Below are 17,996 nucleotides of genomic sequence, written 5' to 3'. Positions count from 1 at the left end.
ATCAGTCCAAGTCGGTTCTAAATCTCCGGCCGACCATTTGCTTGAACTCGACTACTGACTGGTGTGGGTGCATGATCACCAGCATTTGGATGCTCTGATTCCGTGTAAATCCAACGGTATTTGTGCACACATGTTCACTAACCCGTAGGCGGTTCGGGGGAAAATTTTTCGCGATTTGAATATTATAAACATTTCATTTTAATAACGTTTTCTTCTGACGTTCTTCATTTTCTTGGCTCTCGGTGTGCGCCGCCGACTGGGACTTGCAGCGAGGAAAATCCGGCACCCGCAGGTCAGTATTGCGATAGAATCCGTTTGTGTCTGGCCAGAGGTACCAAAAGCTGCTTGCTGGCAATTGAGTGCGCGCGCGAAAAACGAGTGTTCCAACAATTGAAAAGTGTGTAAAACACCTGGAGTTTATTTGTGCTGTTTTTCTTTCACACATTTCTGTTCCGTTAGGATAGAGTGAAGATTTTCCTGTCTGATAGGAAAAACCATTTACGGTGAGTGTACAACCGGAGGGAATAAGTTTCTAAATCTGAAGTATTGTCAAGGTAGAACAAAAGCAATCAGCGCAGCAGTAAGCAGGGGGAGGTGAAAGGTGAAACAATAACATAAATAAAGCGATTCCCTGGAAAACCTAGTGCCTCTGCCATCTGTGCTGATATTGTTGTGCGCTGGAAAATTTACTGCTTGCCTTTGCCTTTCGGCTGAATCCTGGATTTTCGGGGGGTGGTTTGGCTGTATAAAACAATAAAATAACTTGATGCTACAAATCTCCGTCCGCAACAACGCTCCACGGACGGTGCGAAACTGTTGAATTGACGTTGGATTGAAAATTCAAGTGGTGCAGTGGTAATATTTTCCATCGCCACCATCCCATCGCCGCGGTTTGAGCTCGCTCGCGGTTTGGCGGTGGCAATAGTGATCTCATGTTCGGTTCTAATAATAGACTTTCAAGGTACCCCCATGAGAAATGTTGTCCCGTGAGTAGGTTTCACTCCATTAGGTACTGGTGGATTTAATAATGTGAACACTGTTCGGTTTGTCAATCCGTTTTAGGGCAAGTTTTGCTTCATTTCGGTGTTCGAAATTGAGTAGAAAGCCAGTTCGGCCCGATAACATACGTTTTCTAAGTAAATTATAAAGAATTGGTAATTTTTGCATTATAAAGTGGTGGCGAAAAAAAGGAAAAGTCAGTCTATGGTGCTTTTCGCTATGGAAAAAGTAGATTTATTTTGAGTAAAATATGCCACAAGTTGGTGACGTTGTGCATGTTGGTAAATGTTATTATGCAGGTGCATCTTGATGAGCCGATGTTACGTGTTACGTGTTTCAATGAACCAAAAAAATGACTACATTCAAAGTAATTTCTGACTGTCATTTTTATTTTTTTTATAGTCCATGAAGGTCACGAGCGTAAGACACAATCACAAGCCAAATGTGGCAGCGAAAGCAAGGGAGAGAAAGGATAAATTATCCTAACTAGAGCGGCGTTATGCCCAGCTAATCAATCATTTTATCCGCTTTCAATTAGCAAACCGGTGCTTGAAAGCTAAAAATAATGATTTTTTGATTCAGCCGTTTCTGTTAAATGTCGCAAGGGTTCGTGCAAGGGTTCAAATACAATTTTGATTAGTAGAATTCAATAGGACACCGCCTCTAGTTTCTGATAATAAATAACACAAGTTGGCGCTAGTGTTTCATCATGCGCCATGCAAGAGAGTGTGCTTGAAACTATCAATGTTTTCCTGTTGAATACAACAGATGTCGTTACTTTGTAACGCATATTGTACGTCTCGGAAACAGCTCAATTTTGCGCGACAATAAATTTACTCAAAGTAGAAACATTATTCGCTCATGCATCTCAGTTTCGTTTGTGTTTATCGCTAATCGTAATATAACGTTTGACACCTGAACCAATAAATAGTTGGTAAACATTGTTTTTATTTATTGATTTCTTAGAAATCCAGCTGAACGTACACCCCGACACTGAACCGGCATCCACCGAAGTCGACGCGGCTGTTAATTTTAGTTGCCGTCATGTATTGATCGTTGAATTTTACGCTCAACGAGTCCTCCTCGTCGATTTGCGTCCATGCTTTGGTGTCGTAAAGGGTGACTGCGAATGCTTCGACCGTTGAACCTGTATTCATAACTGTATCTCGTCGTTTGACTTTATGGCTCACATCATTATGATATATCCGAGCATACCAGGGTATATGGATTTCTCGACTACCTATTTCGAAGCTCTCCATATGCAGATCCATCTCAGTACCAACATCACTAGCACTACCACGATTGCTGTGAGCTATGATTTGTTTTGGCAGTGTTGATGATGAGTCGCAATTTCATTGCTTTCATTCTAAAAGGACTAAAAGCTTCTTCCCCAGCTCTGGTGCTCCATTCAACTCATCTAACGTCCCTCAAGCATCATCTACCGCAGCTCGTTTCGCTTAACTCAATGGTACGCCTCCTTGAAACCCACAAAATGATAACGAATCTGCAAGTTGCACTCCGGAACTGTTCTATGACCTGCCACAGGGTATGCGTTTGGTCCGTTGTAAAGCAACCGTCCTAAATAAACCAACTTGGTGTTCGAATCGCCCATAAAGGATTTCATCATTTTAAAAGTCAGGATACAGGAGAGCACTTTAAACGCTAAATTGTTTAATGTTATGTTCTGTTAGTTCCGAGAGCTCGCTACCCAAGTAACAATTTGGGTTTTATTACAGTCTTATTATGGTATTTAAGACCCAAATTGGCAATTAAAACCGCCATAAGAATATAATAAAACTTACATTGCTGCTTGGGTAATGACTGTGACGAAAAGTAACGGTTCAAGATGACTATCTTTCTCCTGAGGCACATCAGACCAGATATGCTGATGAATGAAGTTGACTTGCTCTTGTCAATATTGACATATTGCGATCGAATTCTTTAGATACCTTAGATTTATGCCGCCTATTTTATACTTTGGTAGCAATGAAGTAATCGCATCTATATTTATTACGTCTCTGGCACGACTCTGCTGCTTCAGTGGCGTTTCCAGCTTTCTTGTCCTTATAGATAACATTTGTCAATCGTCTTTTGTCCTGACGCTTTAAACTGTCTTACTTCCAGAAAGTTTTCGGATTAAACTGTACATGTAAAGGTTATGTTGTGCTCGATTTCTGGATTTGAAAGCATCTCCGGCTCAAATAATAACAAAAGATTGGTTGAATTATTTCAAAGTGCGTGTTTCCAAATTTTGTGTTTCCAATTTTATTCAGCATGTATCCCGATGCATAATAATTCAAGGAATTGAGATCCGAAAATGAATCAGGTCGTTCTTGAAATGCGTTAAATTCTAACGATACCACTCTTGTGTTGGCTTTGACTGATGAGAAGAAACAAAGTCCTGTTTAAAGTAGTAGTTTCCATTTGGAATTAATTGCGTAGCATGATTAAGCAAATGATGTTGGAAGGTACACGATTGGGATGTATTTTATTGGGGATTTTCGGCTGTACAGTCGGTTATTTCTCGAAAACGGCTATTTTACTCTGCCTGACGTTTCGGCCCTCGTTTTGAGCCTTTTTCAAAGGTAACTGTAATTCGAATTTATTATAAGCAACAGAGAAAAATACTTATTTTGACTCATTTAGAACATATTTTTGTGAGCTGAAGCACTCTTGTTACGATTTCTTGTCAACGACTAGATCAAGGATTCCTCTCCACTGTACTCGGTCCTGGGCTACTCGTCGCCAATTCATTAAGCGACGTGGCCGGTCCTACGTAATCTGCCAAATTTCGCCAGGAGCATGACTGGTATCTCTTCAAGTAGTGTCTGCAGTCACTTTCCGCTTAACGTTTATACAGCGCCAAAAACAGTTCGCAACACCTTTCGTTCAAATATAGCAAGTGCGCGAATGGCTTCCGTAAGCAAAGTTACAATCTCAAGTCCGTACAGGACTACTAGTCTGATTACCGTTTTGTACATCGTCAGCTTTGTGCGGCGGCGTATGCTCCTTGAACGAAGAGTCTTGCTCTTGCGGAGGGAAAAGTAAGTTCGACTTCCAGCTTGAATGCGTCGTTAAATCTCCTTACTCCGTCGCCAGTGACCAGAGATCCCAAATATACGAATTCATCAACAACTTCCAGTTCATTGCCGTCAATAGTCACTGTCCGTGGGAGGCGAAAATAGTTTTTCCGGGAGCATCTTCATACCATATATTTGATTCTAGACACATTGATTTGTGTCCCATCTCAATGTGCATCACGGAACAAAGCTGTAGAAACCTAATTACCTAATTATCCGTTCCTTTCCAGTCTTCCAGACAATAAAATAGAACCTACTACTAAGATTTTGGCATATTTATTTTATTCAACTTCAATTCCATAACCGTATGCTCGAACCTTACGGTTAACTCCACTCATAAGGTTTTGTACAATATCTTGCTGCAGCTTCTTCTGCACGGAAACCCACTTTTTCTTCATCTCTTCCTCTGATTAGACCTCCTTAGGGTGCCTCCGCAGTGCTTCATAATAGCCCAATATCTTTCAATGTGCCTTAGTTCCGGTGCGTTTGGAGGGTTCATGTCCTTGGGTACGAAAGTGACCCCGTTGGTTTCGTACCACTCCAGGACATCCCTTGAATGGTGGCATGAAGCTAGATGCAGGCCAGATCTAGATCAAGGGCCCTCGTGTTGCTTCAACAAAGTAAGCAGACGCTTCTGTAGACACTCCTTGAGGTAGATCTACCCGTTTACAATACCGGTAGTCACAAACGGCGCACTCTATTTTCCACACGAGCAGATCGCTTGCCCAATCATGTATTTCTTGGCAAACTTTGAAAGTTGCTTCTTTACTTCCTCCGGAACATCAAACTTGTGCTGAACGGTGAAGAACAGTAGCCCCGGAAGCTGCCGGAAGTCCGGCTTGATGTTAGTCTCATCATGCATGGTGTGACAATAAAGCTTCGTCAGCAGCTGGGTCTACAGTTTCTGGGCCCGTGACTTTCCCACCGTATTTTGCCGTTCGTCACGATTTGGACTGTTCTGCACTTTGCAATGCAGTCCCTTCCGGTCCTTGGCTCTCTGAACGAAAGACTTGGAAAGATTTAACTCTTTGACCCGCATTTCTCCTTCCGTTCGATGCTCAGAGTTTCGTAGTTACGTTAAATCACACGACACACCGTTGATTGCACGATTCTAGGATTTTGCAGGTGCTTGTGCAAAATCAATCCACGACGTTGCTTTTCCGGTGACACCATTCTTTCCAATTTACGAAAAACTGACAGCGCTAACCAGTGCAGTGTAACCAATACGCTCTAAACTACTTCTACCCAAATTTTCAAGTGAAAATTCCCAATGGATAATTTTCTACAGCATTTATCCGTGTTGCAATTTGATGTGGGACACCATATTAGTCTGGTGGGACGTTTTTAGTCTGGCGTAGATTAGCCTCCAGGTGTGTAGTAATGATGTGAAGGTCGTCTGCGAAGGCTACTCTGGCATAAGATGGTGCCTCTCGTTTCTATGCCGGCTCGCTGGATCACTTACATACTTTTACTAATGTCCGCCGGTCTGGCAGAAAAAAAAATCAGAGATCTCAGCTGCCGACGGTTGCCCGCTATGGTGGTTCTCGTTTACAGCCCAGATGTCGTTGACTAAGCTGCGTCGCCATGTGCCTCTGGGTCTGCTTCGTAATTATTAAGGAAAATGGTAGTCCCACCCCACGTCGCAAGCAAGATGTCCTAGTCTTCTATTGAAACGTCGGTGGAATGAATTCCGATATTGAAGACTACCGACTAGTCGTATCGGATTGCTGTTATGATATCATTGTCATTTGGGAAATGTGGCTTAACTCCCAGACGATGTCCAGGCAAGCCTTTGGATCCGATTAGGAAGTTTTCCGTTGCGATCGGAACTCTAACAACAGCCGCAAATCTACTGGCGGTGGTGTTCTGATAGCTGTCCGTCGCGGATTGGAAGCGACAGCCATTGAGAAGGACTCATGGAACTGCGTAGAACAGGTTTGGACGGCCATCAAGCTGAGTGATTGCTTCCTCTTTTTGCTTGCCTTATACATCCCACCTGTTCGTGTTCGCGATAACGATCTAATTGACGCTCATTGCCAGCCAGTTAACTCAGTTATGAGGGACGCTTCGCCGCTCGATGAAATAGTTGCCTTGGGCGCCTTAAATTTGCCAGATATCTCGTGAAAACCTGCCCATAACGGTTTCCTCTATCCAGATTCTGAAAACTCTACGATCCATGCCGGTGCAATGAATCTTCTTGACAACTATAGTACTGCAATGCTTCATCAAGTTAATCATGTCGTCAACGAGAACAACCGTTCCTTAGACCTTTGCTTCGTGAACTCACAGAACAAGGCCCCATTCGTCTCAGCGGCTCCATGTCTGTTGATCGACAGAATTCCACACCATCCTCCTCTGTATAGAAGATAAACTCCTTCAGGACTTCGATGAACGTCCAGCTGCTATCTCATATAACTTCCGTAAAGCTGATTAACAAAACATCAATGATTTGTTGTCCAGTATTTATTTATTTATTTATTTGACTAATACTTGTAGAGTAAGAATGAATTCTTATTACTTTCTACAATTGGACGAACAACCACATTTTTGGTGAGAAAAAAAATAACGAGCAAATACACTAGATCCTGACGACGTTGAAGCCGCCGCGCAGACCTTCACTCATGTCTTGGTTTATGCTATACTAGCTGACCCGACAAACTTCGTATTGCCACAAATTAACCTGTGTTGTACATAAATCATGAATCTCGGATGATCTTTGTCACAATCTCGAGTTTTGCAAGCCCCCAGTGGGTGGCGCTTCCGACGGCGGGTCACCGGCAACTCGCGACCGTCTCGTCCTGAATGATCTAGTGTTACTATAGATAGTTTTTGTGGTCTTGTATTGACTAATGTTTTATGGAAGAGTCTCGAATTTCTCGAGTTCGATTAGTTTTTGAGTTTCGCAAAAATTTCTGTTTTATTTGTATGAGAGTCCATATCCCCCTACCACAGGCGTGAGAGGTCTCTAACTATCGTAAAATAAATTCAAGACTCCAAAATCTCCCACATGCCAAATTTGGTTCCATTTGCTTGATTAGTTCTCGAATTATGAGGAAATTTGTATTTCATTTGTGTAGAAACACCCCCTCTTAAAGTTGGGAGGGGTCCTAATTCACCATAGAAAATATTTTTGCCTCCAGAAACCTCCACATGCCAAATTTGGTTCTATTTACTTGATTAGTTCTCGAGTTATGAGGAAATTTGAATTTTATTTGTATAGGAGCCCCCCCTCCTAAAGTGGGTAGGGGTCCCAATTCATCATAGAAAAAAATTTTGTCTCCAAAAACACCCACGTGTCAAATTTGGTTCCATTTGCTTGATTAGTTCTCGAGTTATGAGGAAATTTGTATTTCGTTTGTATAGGAGCCCCCCTTCTTAAAGTGGGGAGGGCTCCTTATTCACCATAGAAAATATTCTTGCCCTCGAAAACTTTCACATGCCAAATTTTGTTCCATTTGCTTGATTGGTTCTTCAGTTATGAGGAAATTTGTATTTCATGTGTATAGGATCCCCCCCTCCTTAAACGGGGAGGGGTCCCAATTCATCATAGAAAAAAATTTTGTCTCCAAAAACACCCACATGCCAAATTTGGTTCCATTTGCTTAATTACTTCTCGAGTTATGAGGAAAATTGTGTTTCTTTGATACAGGAGCCCCCCCTCTTAAAGTGGGGAGGGGTCCCAATTTACTATAGAAAATATTCTTGCCCTCGAAAACCTTCACATGCCAAATTTGGTTCCATTTGCTTGATTAGTTCTCGAGTTATGAGGAAATTTGTATGGAAGCCCCCCCTTTTAAAGAGGAGAGGAGTTATAATTCCCCTTATAAAGAGGGGAGGGGTCTCAATTTACCATAGAATAAATTCGTGTCACGGAAAACACCCACATGCCAAATTTTGTTCTATTTGCTTGATTAGTTGTCGAGTTATGCAGAAATTTGTGTTTCATTTGTATGGGAGCCCCCCCCCCCTCTTAGTGGGGGGAGGGATTTCTAACCATCACTAAAACCTTTCCTGGCCCCAAAAAACCTCTAAATGCATATTTTCATGCCTTTTGGTTCAGTAGTTTTCGATTCTATAAGGAACATACGGACAGACAGACAGATAGACAGACAGACAGACAGACAGACAGACAGACAGACAGACAGACAGAAATCCTTCTTTATAGGTATAGATATGCAGGCAAGTCAGACGTCAATGCTTTTCGCGGTATCAACGCAGTATTTAACGAAGATTGAAGCATCACCCGAAGTCTTTCTGGAATTACGTAAACGAGCAACGCAAAGAGTCCGGGCTCCCATCATCAATGAAATACTACGGGGAAGTTGCTGGTAGTTGCTGTTCCTCAGGATACATGCCGTCTCCTTTCCAAGAAGTTTGCAAGTGTTTTCACCAATGAGGTATTCAGCGCGAACCGTGTTGCCCTAGCAGCCAACAACGTTCCAATATATGGTCAAACGCTGGGTGCCATTGATGTCGAGATGGTTTCGAAGGCCGTGGCCATGCTCAAGTCATCCTTCAATCCCGGACCCGATGGAGTTCCTTCTGTATTCCTGAAGAGACACATAGACTGCTTTCTGGCACCGTTGCTTCGTTTGTTTTAAACGTCCATCTCCAGTGGGATTTTCCCTTAGTGCTGGAAATTTGCACATTTGTTGAATGTAAACGAGACAACTATCGAGGCATCACATCGCTGAGCGCAGGCTCGAAATTATTTGAGCTGGTGGTCATGGAACCTCTGCTTTCCCACTGTAAGCAATATCTAAGTGCTGATCAACATGGCTTCACGTCCCAACGTTCTACCACTACTAATTTGCTGTTTCTTACATCATATATAACGAGAGGTATGGCACAACGAGCTCAAACAGATGTTTTAAAAACCGACCTGTCGGCAGCCTTTGACAACATAAACCACGCCATGCACAACTCCATAGACTGGGTGTTAGCGATAACCTTTTGCAATGGTTCGGCTCATGTCTCACCGATCGACAGCTGGTGGTTGCTGTTATCGATCCGATAGCTACCCAGCTTCATCAGGTATATATCTCAAGGAAGCCACCTAGGTCCTCTGTTTTTTCTGCTTTATTTCAACGACGTTAATTTGGTCATTAAGGGCCTACGACTCTCGTATGCAGATGATCTTAAAATTAGATTCGCAGTTAACGTACAAGCATCATACCTCGTATGTTGTTGCTAAACCCTCAAGGTTCTTAGGCTTTATCTTTAGGATCGCGAAAAATTTCTCTGACATTTATTTGGCCTCAAATCGCTATACTGTTCGCTGGTGCGGTCTGTTCTGGAATACGTTTGTCTGTTTGGAATCTTAACTATAACAACAGCGCTGAAAGAATCGAGTCCGTTCAGCGTCGATTTCTTAGATTCGCTTTGCGAAAATTGCCATGGCGAAACCCGTTCCGTCTTCCCAGTTATGAAAGCCTCTGTTAACTGATCGATCTAGAAGCTCTCCGTGTTCGTCAGGTTAGCTCCAGAGCATTGTTTATCGCGGATAGCATACAAGGGGGAATTGACTGCCCTGCGCTGCCGGAACAGATTAACATAAATGTTCAACCAAGAGCGCTGTGGAACAATGCAATGTTGAGATTGCCACCTCGTCGCACAACTACAGCATGAACCGCGCTATCGGCGATTCTCAGCTTGAGTTGTGCACAACTCCAGTTGTGCACTATGGTCAAAAGGTTTAGGTATGTACATTATTTTAGCATCAAACTAATGTATTTGGAGCAGTTAAAATTTAAACTTCCGTCCGTTAATAATCAACGACTATACAAGAAAACGTAACCATATTACCTTTGAAAAAGGCCAAAACCGAAGGCCGAAACGTCAGGCAGGACTGGAAAGCCGAAAATCCACAATACAATATATGGTCCTCAGTCGATCTTAACAGTTTAATTCTTAGCATTTTACTCACTTAATTTGACTTGACTGTGTATTCATATGTTAATCTGACAATCCTTGGGCCCAATTCGAGCCCGATGATTATTAATAATAAATAAATTACTATGCTCTTCTATGCGATCCTTATGGATTCCAGTCGAGTCCTTCATTGCAGATTTCGTTCGCTCCTTTCCTCAAGGTGTTATCGATCTACTTCCACCTACGTTCATGAATTTCTATGACATCGACGATGGATCCTCATTGGGTATCCAGTTGTCAGGCCACCAGGCACGAATGATATATCGCAGGCACCGATTAAGAAATACTTACAGTTTTTGCGTTGTCTGTGCTGAGATGCTGGATCACCCCTTAAATTAATAGACATGTTGAATAACGTACGAAACGGTCTATTCTGCGCGATTCGAAAGAACTCGAGAGTGTCCCGAAACACACAGGTAGGACTTCACTCACTCCCGGGGAAAGCTTCGATCAGACGCGTCAATTTGTCCGGAAACTTTTCGCGCTCGACTGTATGATATGCTGCTCTGAAATCCACGAAAATATAATGCGTGGACACGTTGTACTCACGACATTTCTTGGGCCTTTGGTGGAATACTTCGGGCACCCATAAAGCCTGCCTGATATTGCCCTACGAAACCTCTCGGTGTTGGGGATAGACGACGTAGGGTAAGAACCCCACAATTCGCCCCCACCCCAGAATTCGCCCTCCCATTGGTATTCCCGTGATTTAACTCAATATATATTTGAATTATAAGTTGTTAGTTTAATTTATATTCAATTTAACTCAGTTTTCAGTTATTTGAATAGAATTCGTTGTGTTGTTTTATGTATTTTAATGATTTAATGTGGTTTGAAAAATAGGTATTGTATTTAAGACGCGATTTTTCCATTCTCAAGAACGAGCACGAAAAATAAAATTGAGGAAAAGTAATGGAAAATCGTATCTCTCTGTACTTTTTTCGCATCAATTTGGTTATATCTGTTTCAAATTTCATAATTGTGCTTTTGTTTTAATATTTTATCGCAATTCTGTTGAAAATAGAACATAAATGCACTGGGCGAAAACTGGGTATTGTAAATCATATGAGTTCCAAAATTCACCCGGGTCGAATCTGTATATACTTAACCGAACTTACTGCGTGAACCAGTTTTCGCCCTCATCTATCAAATACATGCAAATATGCCACACATAAGCAAAAGCAAGTCACAATCGATTAGTTTGTTCGCTGATTTATGTTTATCAAAATTGGTGAGTAAAAGTATCAAATAAATAATATTTTGATGCAGAAAGCACATCATATCTTCATTTGAATTCATCTAGCAAAAGAATTACCTGCTAAACATGGGCTTCTACCAAACGAAATGTTGAATTTGCAATAATCGACATCGAAATTGATAATAAGATTAAAACTGCACGAATTAGTAAGACGCGCATAATATTCTCAAAAATCACAATTTTTCTTGTCATGAGAATAAATCTGACTATTGGAAAATCACACGAAAAATCCGTTTACTATTTTATAGCATCTAAGCGCAATAAAATTGTTGTCATGGATAAAACTTTGAAAAGTATTTAATGTGCAATGCAGACAACAAAGAAATAATCGCGGTGATAAAATAGAATATTTCGATAATATCATGAAAACTCTAATATCTTAGCATTACAAACCCGGTCTAACAAAAGAAGAATTCCAAGTTATGTCAAAAGATATCCTAGTTGAGTAGGTAAGATGGGTATGCTTTGCAGTTACCAGAAATATTTAATACAGTAAACCGGCATACTCATTTACAGACAGTGATTTACTAAACAATTTTTTTTCTTCATCTTTTTATTGACTATATAGCAGTTAAGCTTAGTTATTTCTTGAAGAAGAGGTTAGGTTGTGGACTCGAGTCTCACCTTCGATTAGTTAATATATATAGCCGAATATCAAGATTTTCCAGTTCATCTAATTTTTTATTGTTCACAGTAAACATTTACTCTTTCCCAAAAAATTACTAAACAATGATATAAGTAATCATTAAGGTTATTTAAAGTATTAAAATAAACATTGTACCATTCTGTAGGCACTGAATTGTATTTATTCGCCCACAAATCAATAGTGAAAATGAATTCAACAAAGGACCAGAAAAAGCACCAACAGAACCATTCATTTTAAATATCTTTGACGAGTGTCAAAAGCCTTATTTTACTGCAATGAAAATAAACATTTAGTAAAAACCCACCTTCTCTGTGTTTTTTAGTCTTACTGAATCAGGTATCAGGAGGTGATCATGATCAGTTTATTTAAATTTAGATTTACATTTAACGAATTCCTGATACAAATTGATTGCCATATTAATCACTGAATAGACATAATCTTAACGTTAAATAATAGTAACAACAATTCTAATAAAATAATTGAGGTTATTTGGGAAATTTGCAACAAATAACAAGTGGGCGAAATTTGGGTCACATGGGGGACGAATTTTGGATCGCTATGGGCGAAATGTGGTACTAGAGGTTCCTGCTGGGTCTTTTGCTATCAAATTTCAATTTTCGCGATTTTGAATAGCCAAAATAGATAGAATATTAATATATAGTCATACTTGTCTGAGTTCAGGGCTGATTTTATAATAATATGGCGATTTATTCATTTTACAGCATAAAAACCTGATAAAAGGGGCGAATTCTGGGGTCGTTACCCTAACACCAATCGAGCCGAACGCCCTTTTTTTCTATGGGATAAACCACACCTTTCACCCATCCATGCGGTAGATCCTCCTCACAAATCCTGAAAATTATCCAGTGAAATGCCATGCCCTTTGGCATTTTTGAGGACTTCTGCCGGGAGCCGGTGGCTTTATTTACATACCTAATAGCTTGTTGTTATTGTATGTACCTAATTGATGTTGACATTCCTTAAATGCTCCGACTGAGACCGAGGCTAGATTGGTCCAGTACTGGTGAACGTTGGTCAAAGCAACGCCAAGAAGCGGATAGCTTTGTTCACTTACTTAACTATTCGAGCTGTGCTTTTGGAAGGTATTTACAACCTGTCAAAACAATCCTATTTCATTACCGTAAGAATCCAGTGTCAATTCAATGACAACGGCAGGAATTTACACGGGATGATAAAAAGCAAAATCATGGCGCTGCGTTCCAACGGAAGTTGACCTTCTACTTTTTTATTCGACAAACATCGCACTCAACTGTTACCGTACAACACAGTTACGGGACCAGTGCTACGTACGCTCATATTGACTTTAACAACCTCTCCTAGTTAGTAGTCGACCATAGGACGACTGACTTGCTACACAAGTGCCGTTCCTCGAGGCTAACTGGGAGGTTTTCGTGGGACGAACAATATACTAAAACCAAAGAGTCTTCGAGTTTTACGAACACTAAAATTAGTTGGTTGTTTATCCCACCTGGCACGTTCCATATGGGCGGCGTGTGGGAATGAACGGTCCGTGCTGTGGAGACAACAGGAGCCGGCTGCAAATTTAAATAGTGGCTGGAAGCTTGCCAAACCTTTTGTTAGGCAGAATATGGAGATAGGAGAGGTTAAAAACAGGCGTAGTAAGTGTGATTCTCATCATAGATACAGTGTCTGGTTCTAATCCAAGTAGCACACTTATGAACCTTATAATAATATCAACTTATTAATGATTTGAATTAGTCATATAACAGCCAGCTCATCTGTTTTATACCAAGCGTGTTACTACGGGATCGTAGATCAGTGACTTAGAAAAGGTATGGTCAAGGTCTTTCACGGAGAGGACAGACGAATACGACAAGCTTGAGTGAAGACAATTCAAAGGGGTCATCTGCAAATCGCTTGTAAAGTCGGTAAGTGGGTAAACCGAAAGCAGATCATCTAGCAGATAATAAATAAATTCGATAAACAATTAACGAAAAGACGACAAAAGGCAACCAAAATACGATGGGGATAAGCTAAAAGTGCAATGAAAAGGCGTCAAAAAGACGTCAGAATTACAACAAAAAACACTATAAAAACGGCAAAGAGACATTTAAAAAACAGAGGACAAAAGTCGACGAAAAGAGTGCAAATATGCGTTAGAAAGAGAGCAAAAATGCTACAAAAAGATATCATTTTTGTTATCTTAACAGCAAACAGGACAGAAGATGATGAAAATATGAAAAAAAAAACAAAAAAAGGGGGCAAAATGACATAGAAAAGATGCCAAAACAGAGGCAAAAATTCACCGAAAACAAGCATCAACAAATGCCAAAAACGGACATTAAAAAACGACGAAAATACGATGGTTGCCACACAACAAAAATACGACAGAGAGATGACAAAGAAACGACAAATACGAAGAAAAGCTGATCGCACTCATACTCTGTGTTTAGTTACGGTCTGCTAAAAGAAAATAGTTTAACACGGCATTACTCTAGTCTAGACAGTTTTGACCAGGAAATCCAATGTTTCCTCATTCTTTGCGGGCGCGAATTGCAATCGAATCGGAATGATAGAGTTTACTCAACGCATTTCCTAAACAGACCTTGTAATTCAAATTACAAAACGATAGGCTGTTGTATGAAATAGCTGCTAAGCGAAGCCAATAACTTATTGTTGTTTTTTTTTATTAGCTAATAATGTTTGTTAATAAAATATTTGTCAGAAAAACGCAAATTATAGATTATTAAAGCAAAATTCATTGTGTATCAGTGCACGGAATAAACGGAAACGAAATTATGATTTTCGTTGAAAAAACTAAATGAATTTCGAACACAACGCATGTAAACATATGTAAAGCAAGCAATTAATAAATTAATGACGCATTCGTTTTTATGGATACACACTAAAAATATGAAACTAAATGCCTTTCCTGCTGATTAGTAAGCGCTAATAAATGAAAAGGAAATTCCGCTCAATTAGTTTTAGTAGTTAATAATCCTCGTGCTCGAGCTATTAGGAAGGAAAACGGCGGAAACACAAAAGTCTAAGCTGATTTACGTTCCAGACATAATTAGGCCTGCAATAATCTTCTGAGCATGGAGAGGATAGTATTGATTTTCGTTGGAATTTGGGTATTTTCTCGACCGTCCGGTTGCGAACATCCATCAAATGTTGTTTTAATACTTTTTTGGAAAAATGAAGGCCAAAAAATCCTCTCACAGATCGATAATTGAATAACTGAACACATTTCAAAGCTTAGAATAAATGAAATCGTACCCGAAATAAATATCTAGCTCAATCGCAGTACCACGTCAACGAACCTGGTTTTTCATCTTTTGAAATTTTTATTTTCAATTCTGTTACGTTCCATAAACAACGGATCGCTAGGTAGGGATCTTACGCAATCACAGTTGACAGTCGGTACCCGTGCGAAGATCAACCGGTCCGACTCGAACGAACGTCGCGTCCGCGTCGTTGACATTTTCGATCGACCAACACACAAGTGAGTGGGGCGGTGGCATGATGTCACCGCGCACGGCCAAACGAAAACAACATTACTTCACAGCAAATCATCCAATTTCTTAATCATCGCTATTTTTCCGACCGCGAATTTTCACCTTGAGCCGTTGTTGGGTATCATCATCCGTTCAGGGCCGTGCTCGAGCAGTTGGCGATTCAATTTCGAAACATTTTGCACCGACCGACCGGACCGGACCGAGCGAGTGAGCGAGCGAGTCCTCCTCCTCGCCCGTCGCGTCGGTCGGGTGCAAGAAAATAATAACACAAACGATTATTGTCGGAACGAAACGGCGATAACCATGGAATCGCGTGGGCGTCCAAGTTGGACGTGTCGCCGGCCAGCGGGGAAGGTAGCAGCAAGCACCAAAAACACTTTTCCGCGGTTCAGAGAATTTCGGAAAATCGCAGCGTGGGTGGTGTGCGGTTAGAAAATGGTCAATCACACATTCACATATACACCCACACACAGGTACACGTGCGGCAAAGGAAAGCAAAAGGTGATCTTTTCCGCCCGACTGGACCCCGGGAGCACAGGCAAGCAATTTTCAGCAACAGTGCACCGCGAACGTTCCCGGCTTTAGCTTAGAGGAACAATTTAGATTCGAATTTCGTGTGAAATAATCGGTTTCGTTAGAGTTTTCGGTTTTCCACTTTTATATTTTTTTTGCTTCGTCAGTAGTATAACTTTCTGAAGTGGAAAATATTCTTTTTACGAAGTGAGTGCCGTACAAGAATAATGAACGTTAATTTTGTTGCTATTGGTGGCTCTGGCTAGTGGACTTTCCAAGAGAATAAATACAGGACATGCAAGACAAGAAAAAATGAAAACACTGCTGTTAGATTGAATAGTTTGTTCACGTGCCAATTATTTTTTCAAGCAAAAAACGTGCCTTAAATCAACACTGTTGATTGTTGCTGCTACTAACTAACTAATATGCCTATATTTGGGATCAGCGAGGGCACGTGCCTGTCATTTTATTTCGAATTTCATATCATAAATCATGAAAAGCGCAATCAAGTCACATTGAAATTAGATCAAAATGATGAAACTAAACTAAACGGTCTGTAAAATTCGGTGTGAATTGAAGCTTAATTAAAATAAATTAATACCCAACTACAACAAAGTTAGTTTCCCATTGGCTCGAACTACACATTGTGGAACGATAATGAAGGAGATTTGTTTCTCACCTGCGAGCGAAGGACCCAGAATGTTCTCGCGATATATGAATCGAATTTCACGTTGCGCACCATGCGGTTGAGAGCCAGTGGGCAGACAGTCTGCATTCCTAACAACATTATGCAAATTAAACTTTATATATTATGTCCCTCATAAAATTGCTTCCGAACAAGCAAGAATTTAAAATGAAAGTGAACTTAAAGCTACTGGTAACATCATGCTATAAATCCGGGACAGTCTCATATTTATGTGACTTGTCCCGGATTACCAAATGTCCCGGAAAGTGTCCCGCAGCGATTAATTTTTTTGATCGTGCCAGTTGAATATTTAAACTCTCAAGAAAATGCTATAGGTGACAGAATTTTTCTGTCAATTGCAAGAGTAGGGAATAATTTGAAATATTTTTTTCAGCTATCATTTTTCTTGTTACGAAGTCTGAGTATCATTTCGATCTAGACGTACTTTTTTGCAAAAGCACAAATGGAGGAAGTATTGTATCAAAGTTCTTAATCTAAATATTGGACCATTTTGAATCAATTTAACGACATTTAAAAGTTTTATCTAAATCCATGTTCAGTTTTGTTACTACTTCGATATTGTCTTCCTGTTGGCACACACGTACATACAAACGTTGACCCGGAGTAAAATTTGTAGTAGTACTTAAGCGCAGCTTCTTCTCAAAGTAGATTTTGGATCAGCAGTAGAGATGGTCGGGTCTCGGGTTTTCAGACCCGAAACGGGCTCGGGTTTGACATTTTGCTAGGTGTCGGGTTCGGGTCGGGTTCGGGTTTGGCCGAACAAAAATATTCGGGTTCGGGTCTGGTTCGGGCTTTGCGAAAAAAATAAGTCCGGGTTTCGGGTATGGGTAATGAGAAACCGAACCATCTCCACTTTAATGATATTTAGCATCACTCAGATATCAGCTACACTGGACTGGTTGCATTTTAGACGGTTTAGTGTTTTCAGTTTTAGATCGAGTTTAGACCAAAAGTTATATATTCCAGAATTCGCCAGAATTCGTTAGTTGGATCATGTCATAACTGCGCTCAAACTAGTGATAGGGTGGACTGACAGAAGACTAAAATTGTCGGCTATCATAGATTATTGGTTTCTACTCCGATTTCCAAAAAGTTTCGTGCCTCGGAATAGTTGTAAGTTTAGTTGTCTGAACTGTTCAGGAACACTGAACATACCATGAAGCAGAGCTGCCACAAATACAGATATTTGTGCATGCATAATTTTGGGACCCTTCAATTATTTCAGTAGCTGTGATTTCTGGCTCTAACTAATGTTCCTGAATTTTAAAGTACTTTATAAACTATTTATGTTTTTTAAAAATTAGATCGAGAAAATAAAATACTCCGGAGAAAACGGAAGTCCCAAATTTATGCATGCACAAAT

At 40.5% G+C, this 17,996-nt stretch overlaps 1 protein-coding gene across 2 annotated transcripts in view; it reads left to right on the top strand.

Annotated features, from left to right (window-relative positions):
• The first annotated feature begins 389 nt into the window (after positions 1-389).
• Positions 390-17,996, top strand: part of LOC128732863 (uncharacterized) — a 39,430-nt gene continuing 21,823 nt past the window's right edge. The window contains exon 1 of one of the 2 annotated variants that reach the window (XM_053826283.1): positions 390-503. The gene's annotated coding sequence lies outside the window, so the exon portion shown is untranslated. Of the gene's footprint in view, positions 504-16,062; positions 16,135-17,996 lie in introns of those variants that run through there. The other variant, XM_053826291.1, reaches the window with a different exon arrangement.

The sequence above is a fragment of the Sabethes cyaneus genome, chromosome 1 (genome assembly GCF_943734655.1).
Source record: "Sabethes cyaneus chromosome 1, idSabCyanKW18_F2, whole genome shotgun sequence".
Classification (NCBI taxonomy): Eukaryota; Metazoa; Arthropoda; class Insecta; order Diptera; family Culicidae; genus Sabethes; species Sabethes cyaneus.
This window is presented reverse-complemented; position numbering and strand designations above follow the sequence as displayed.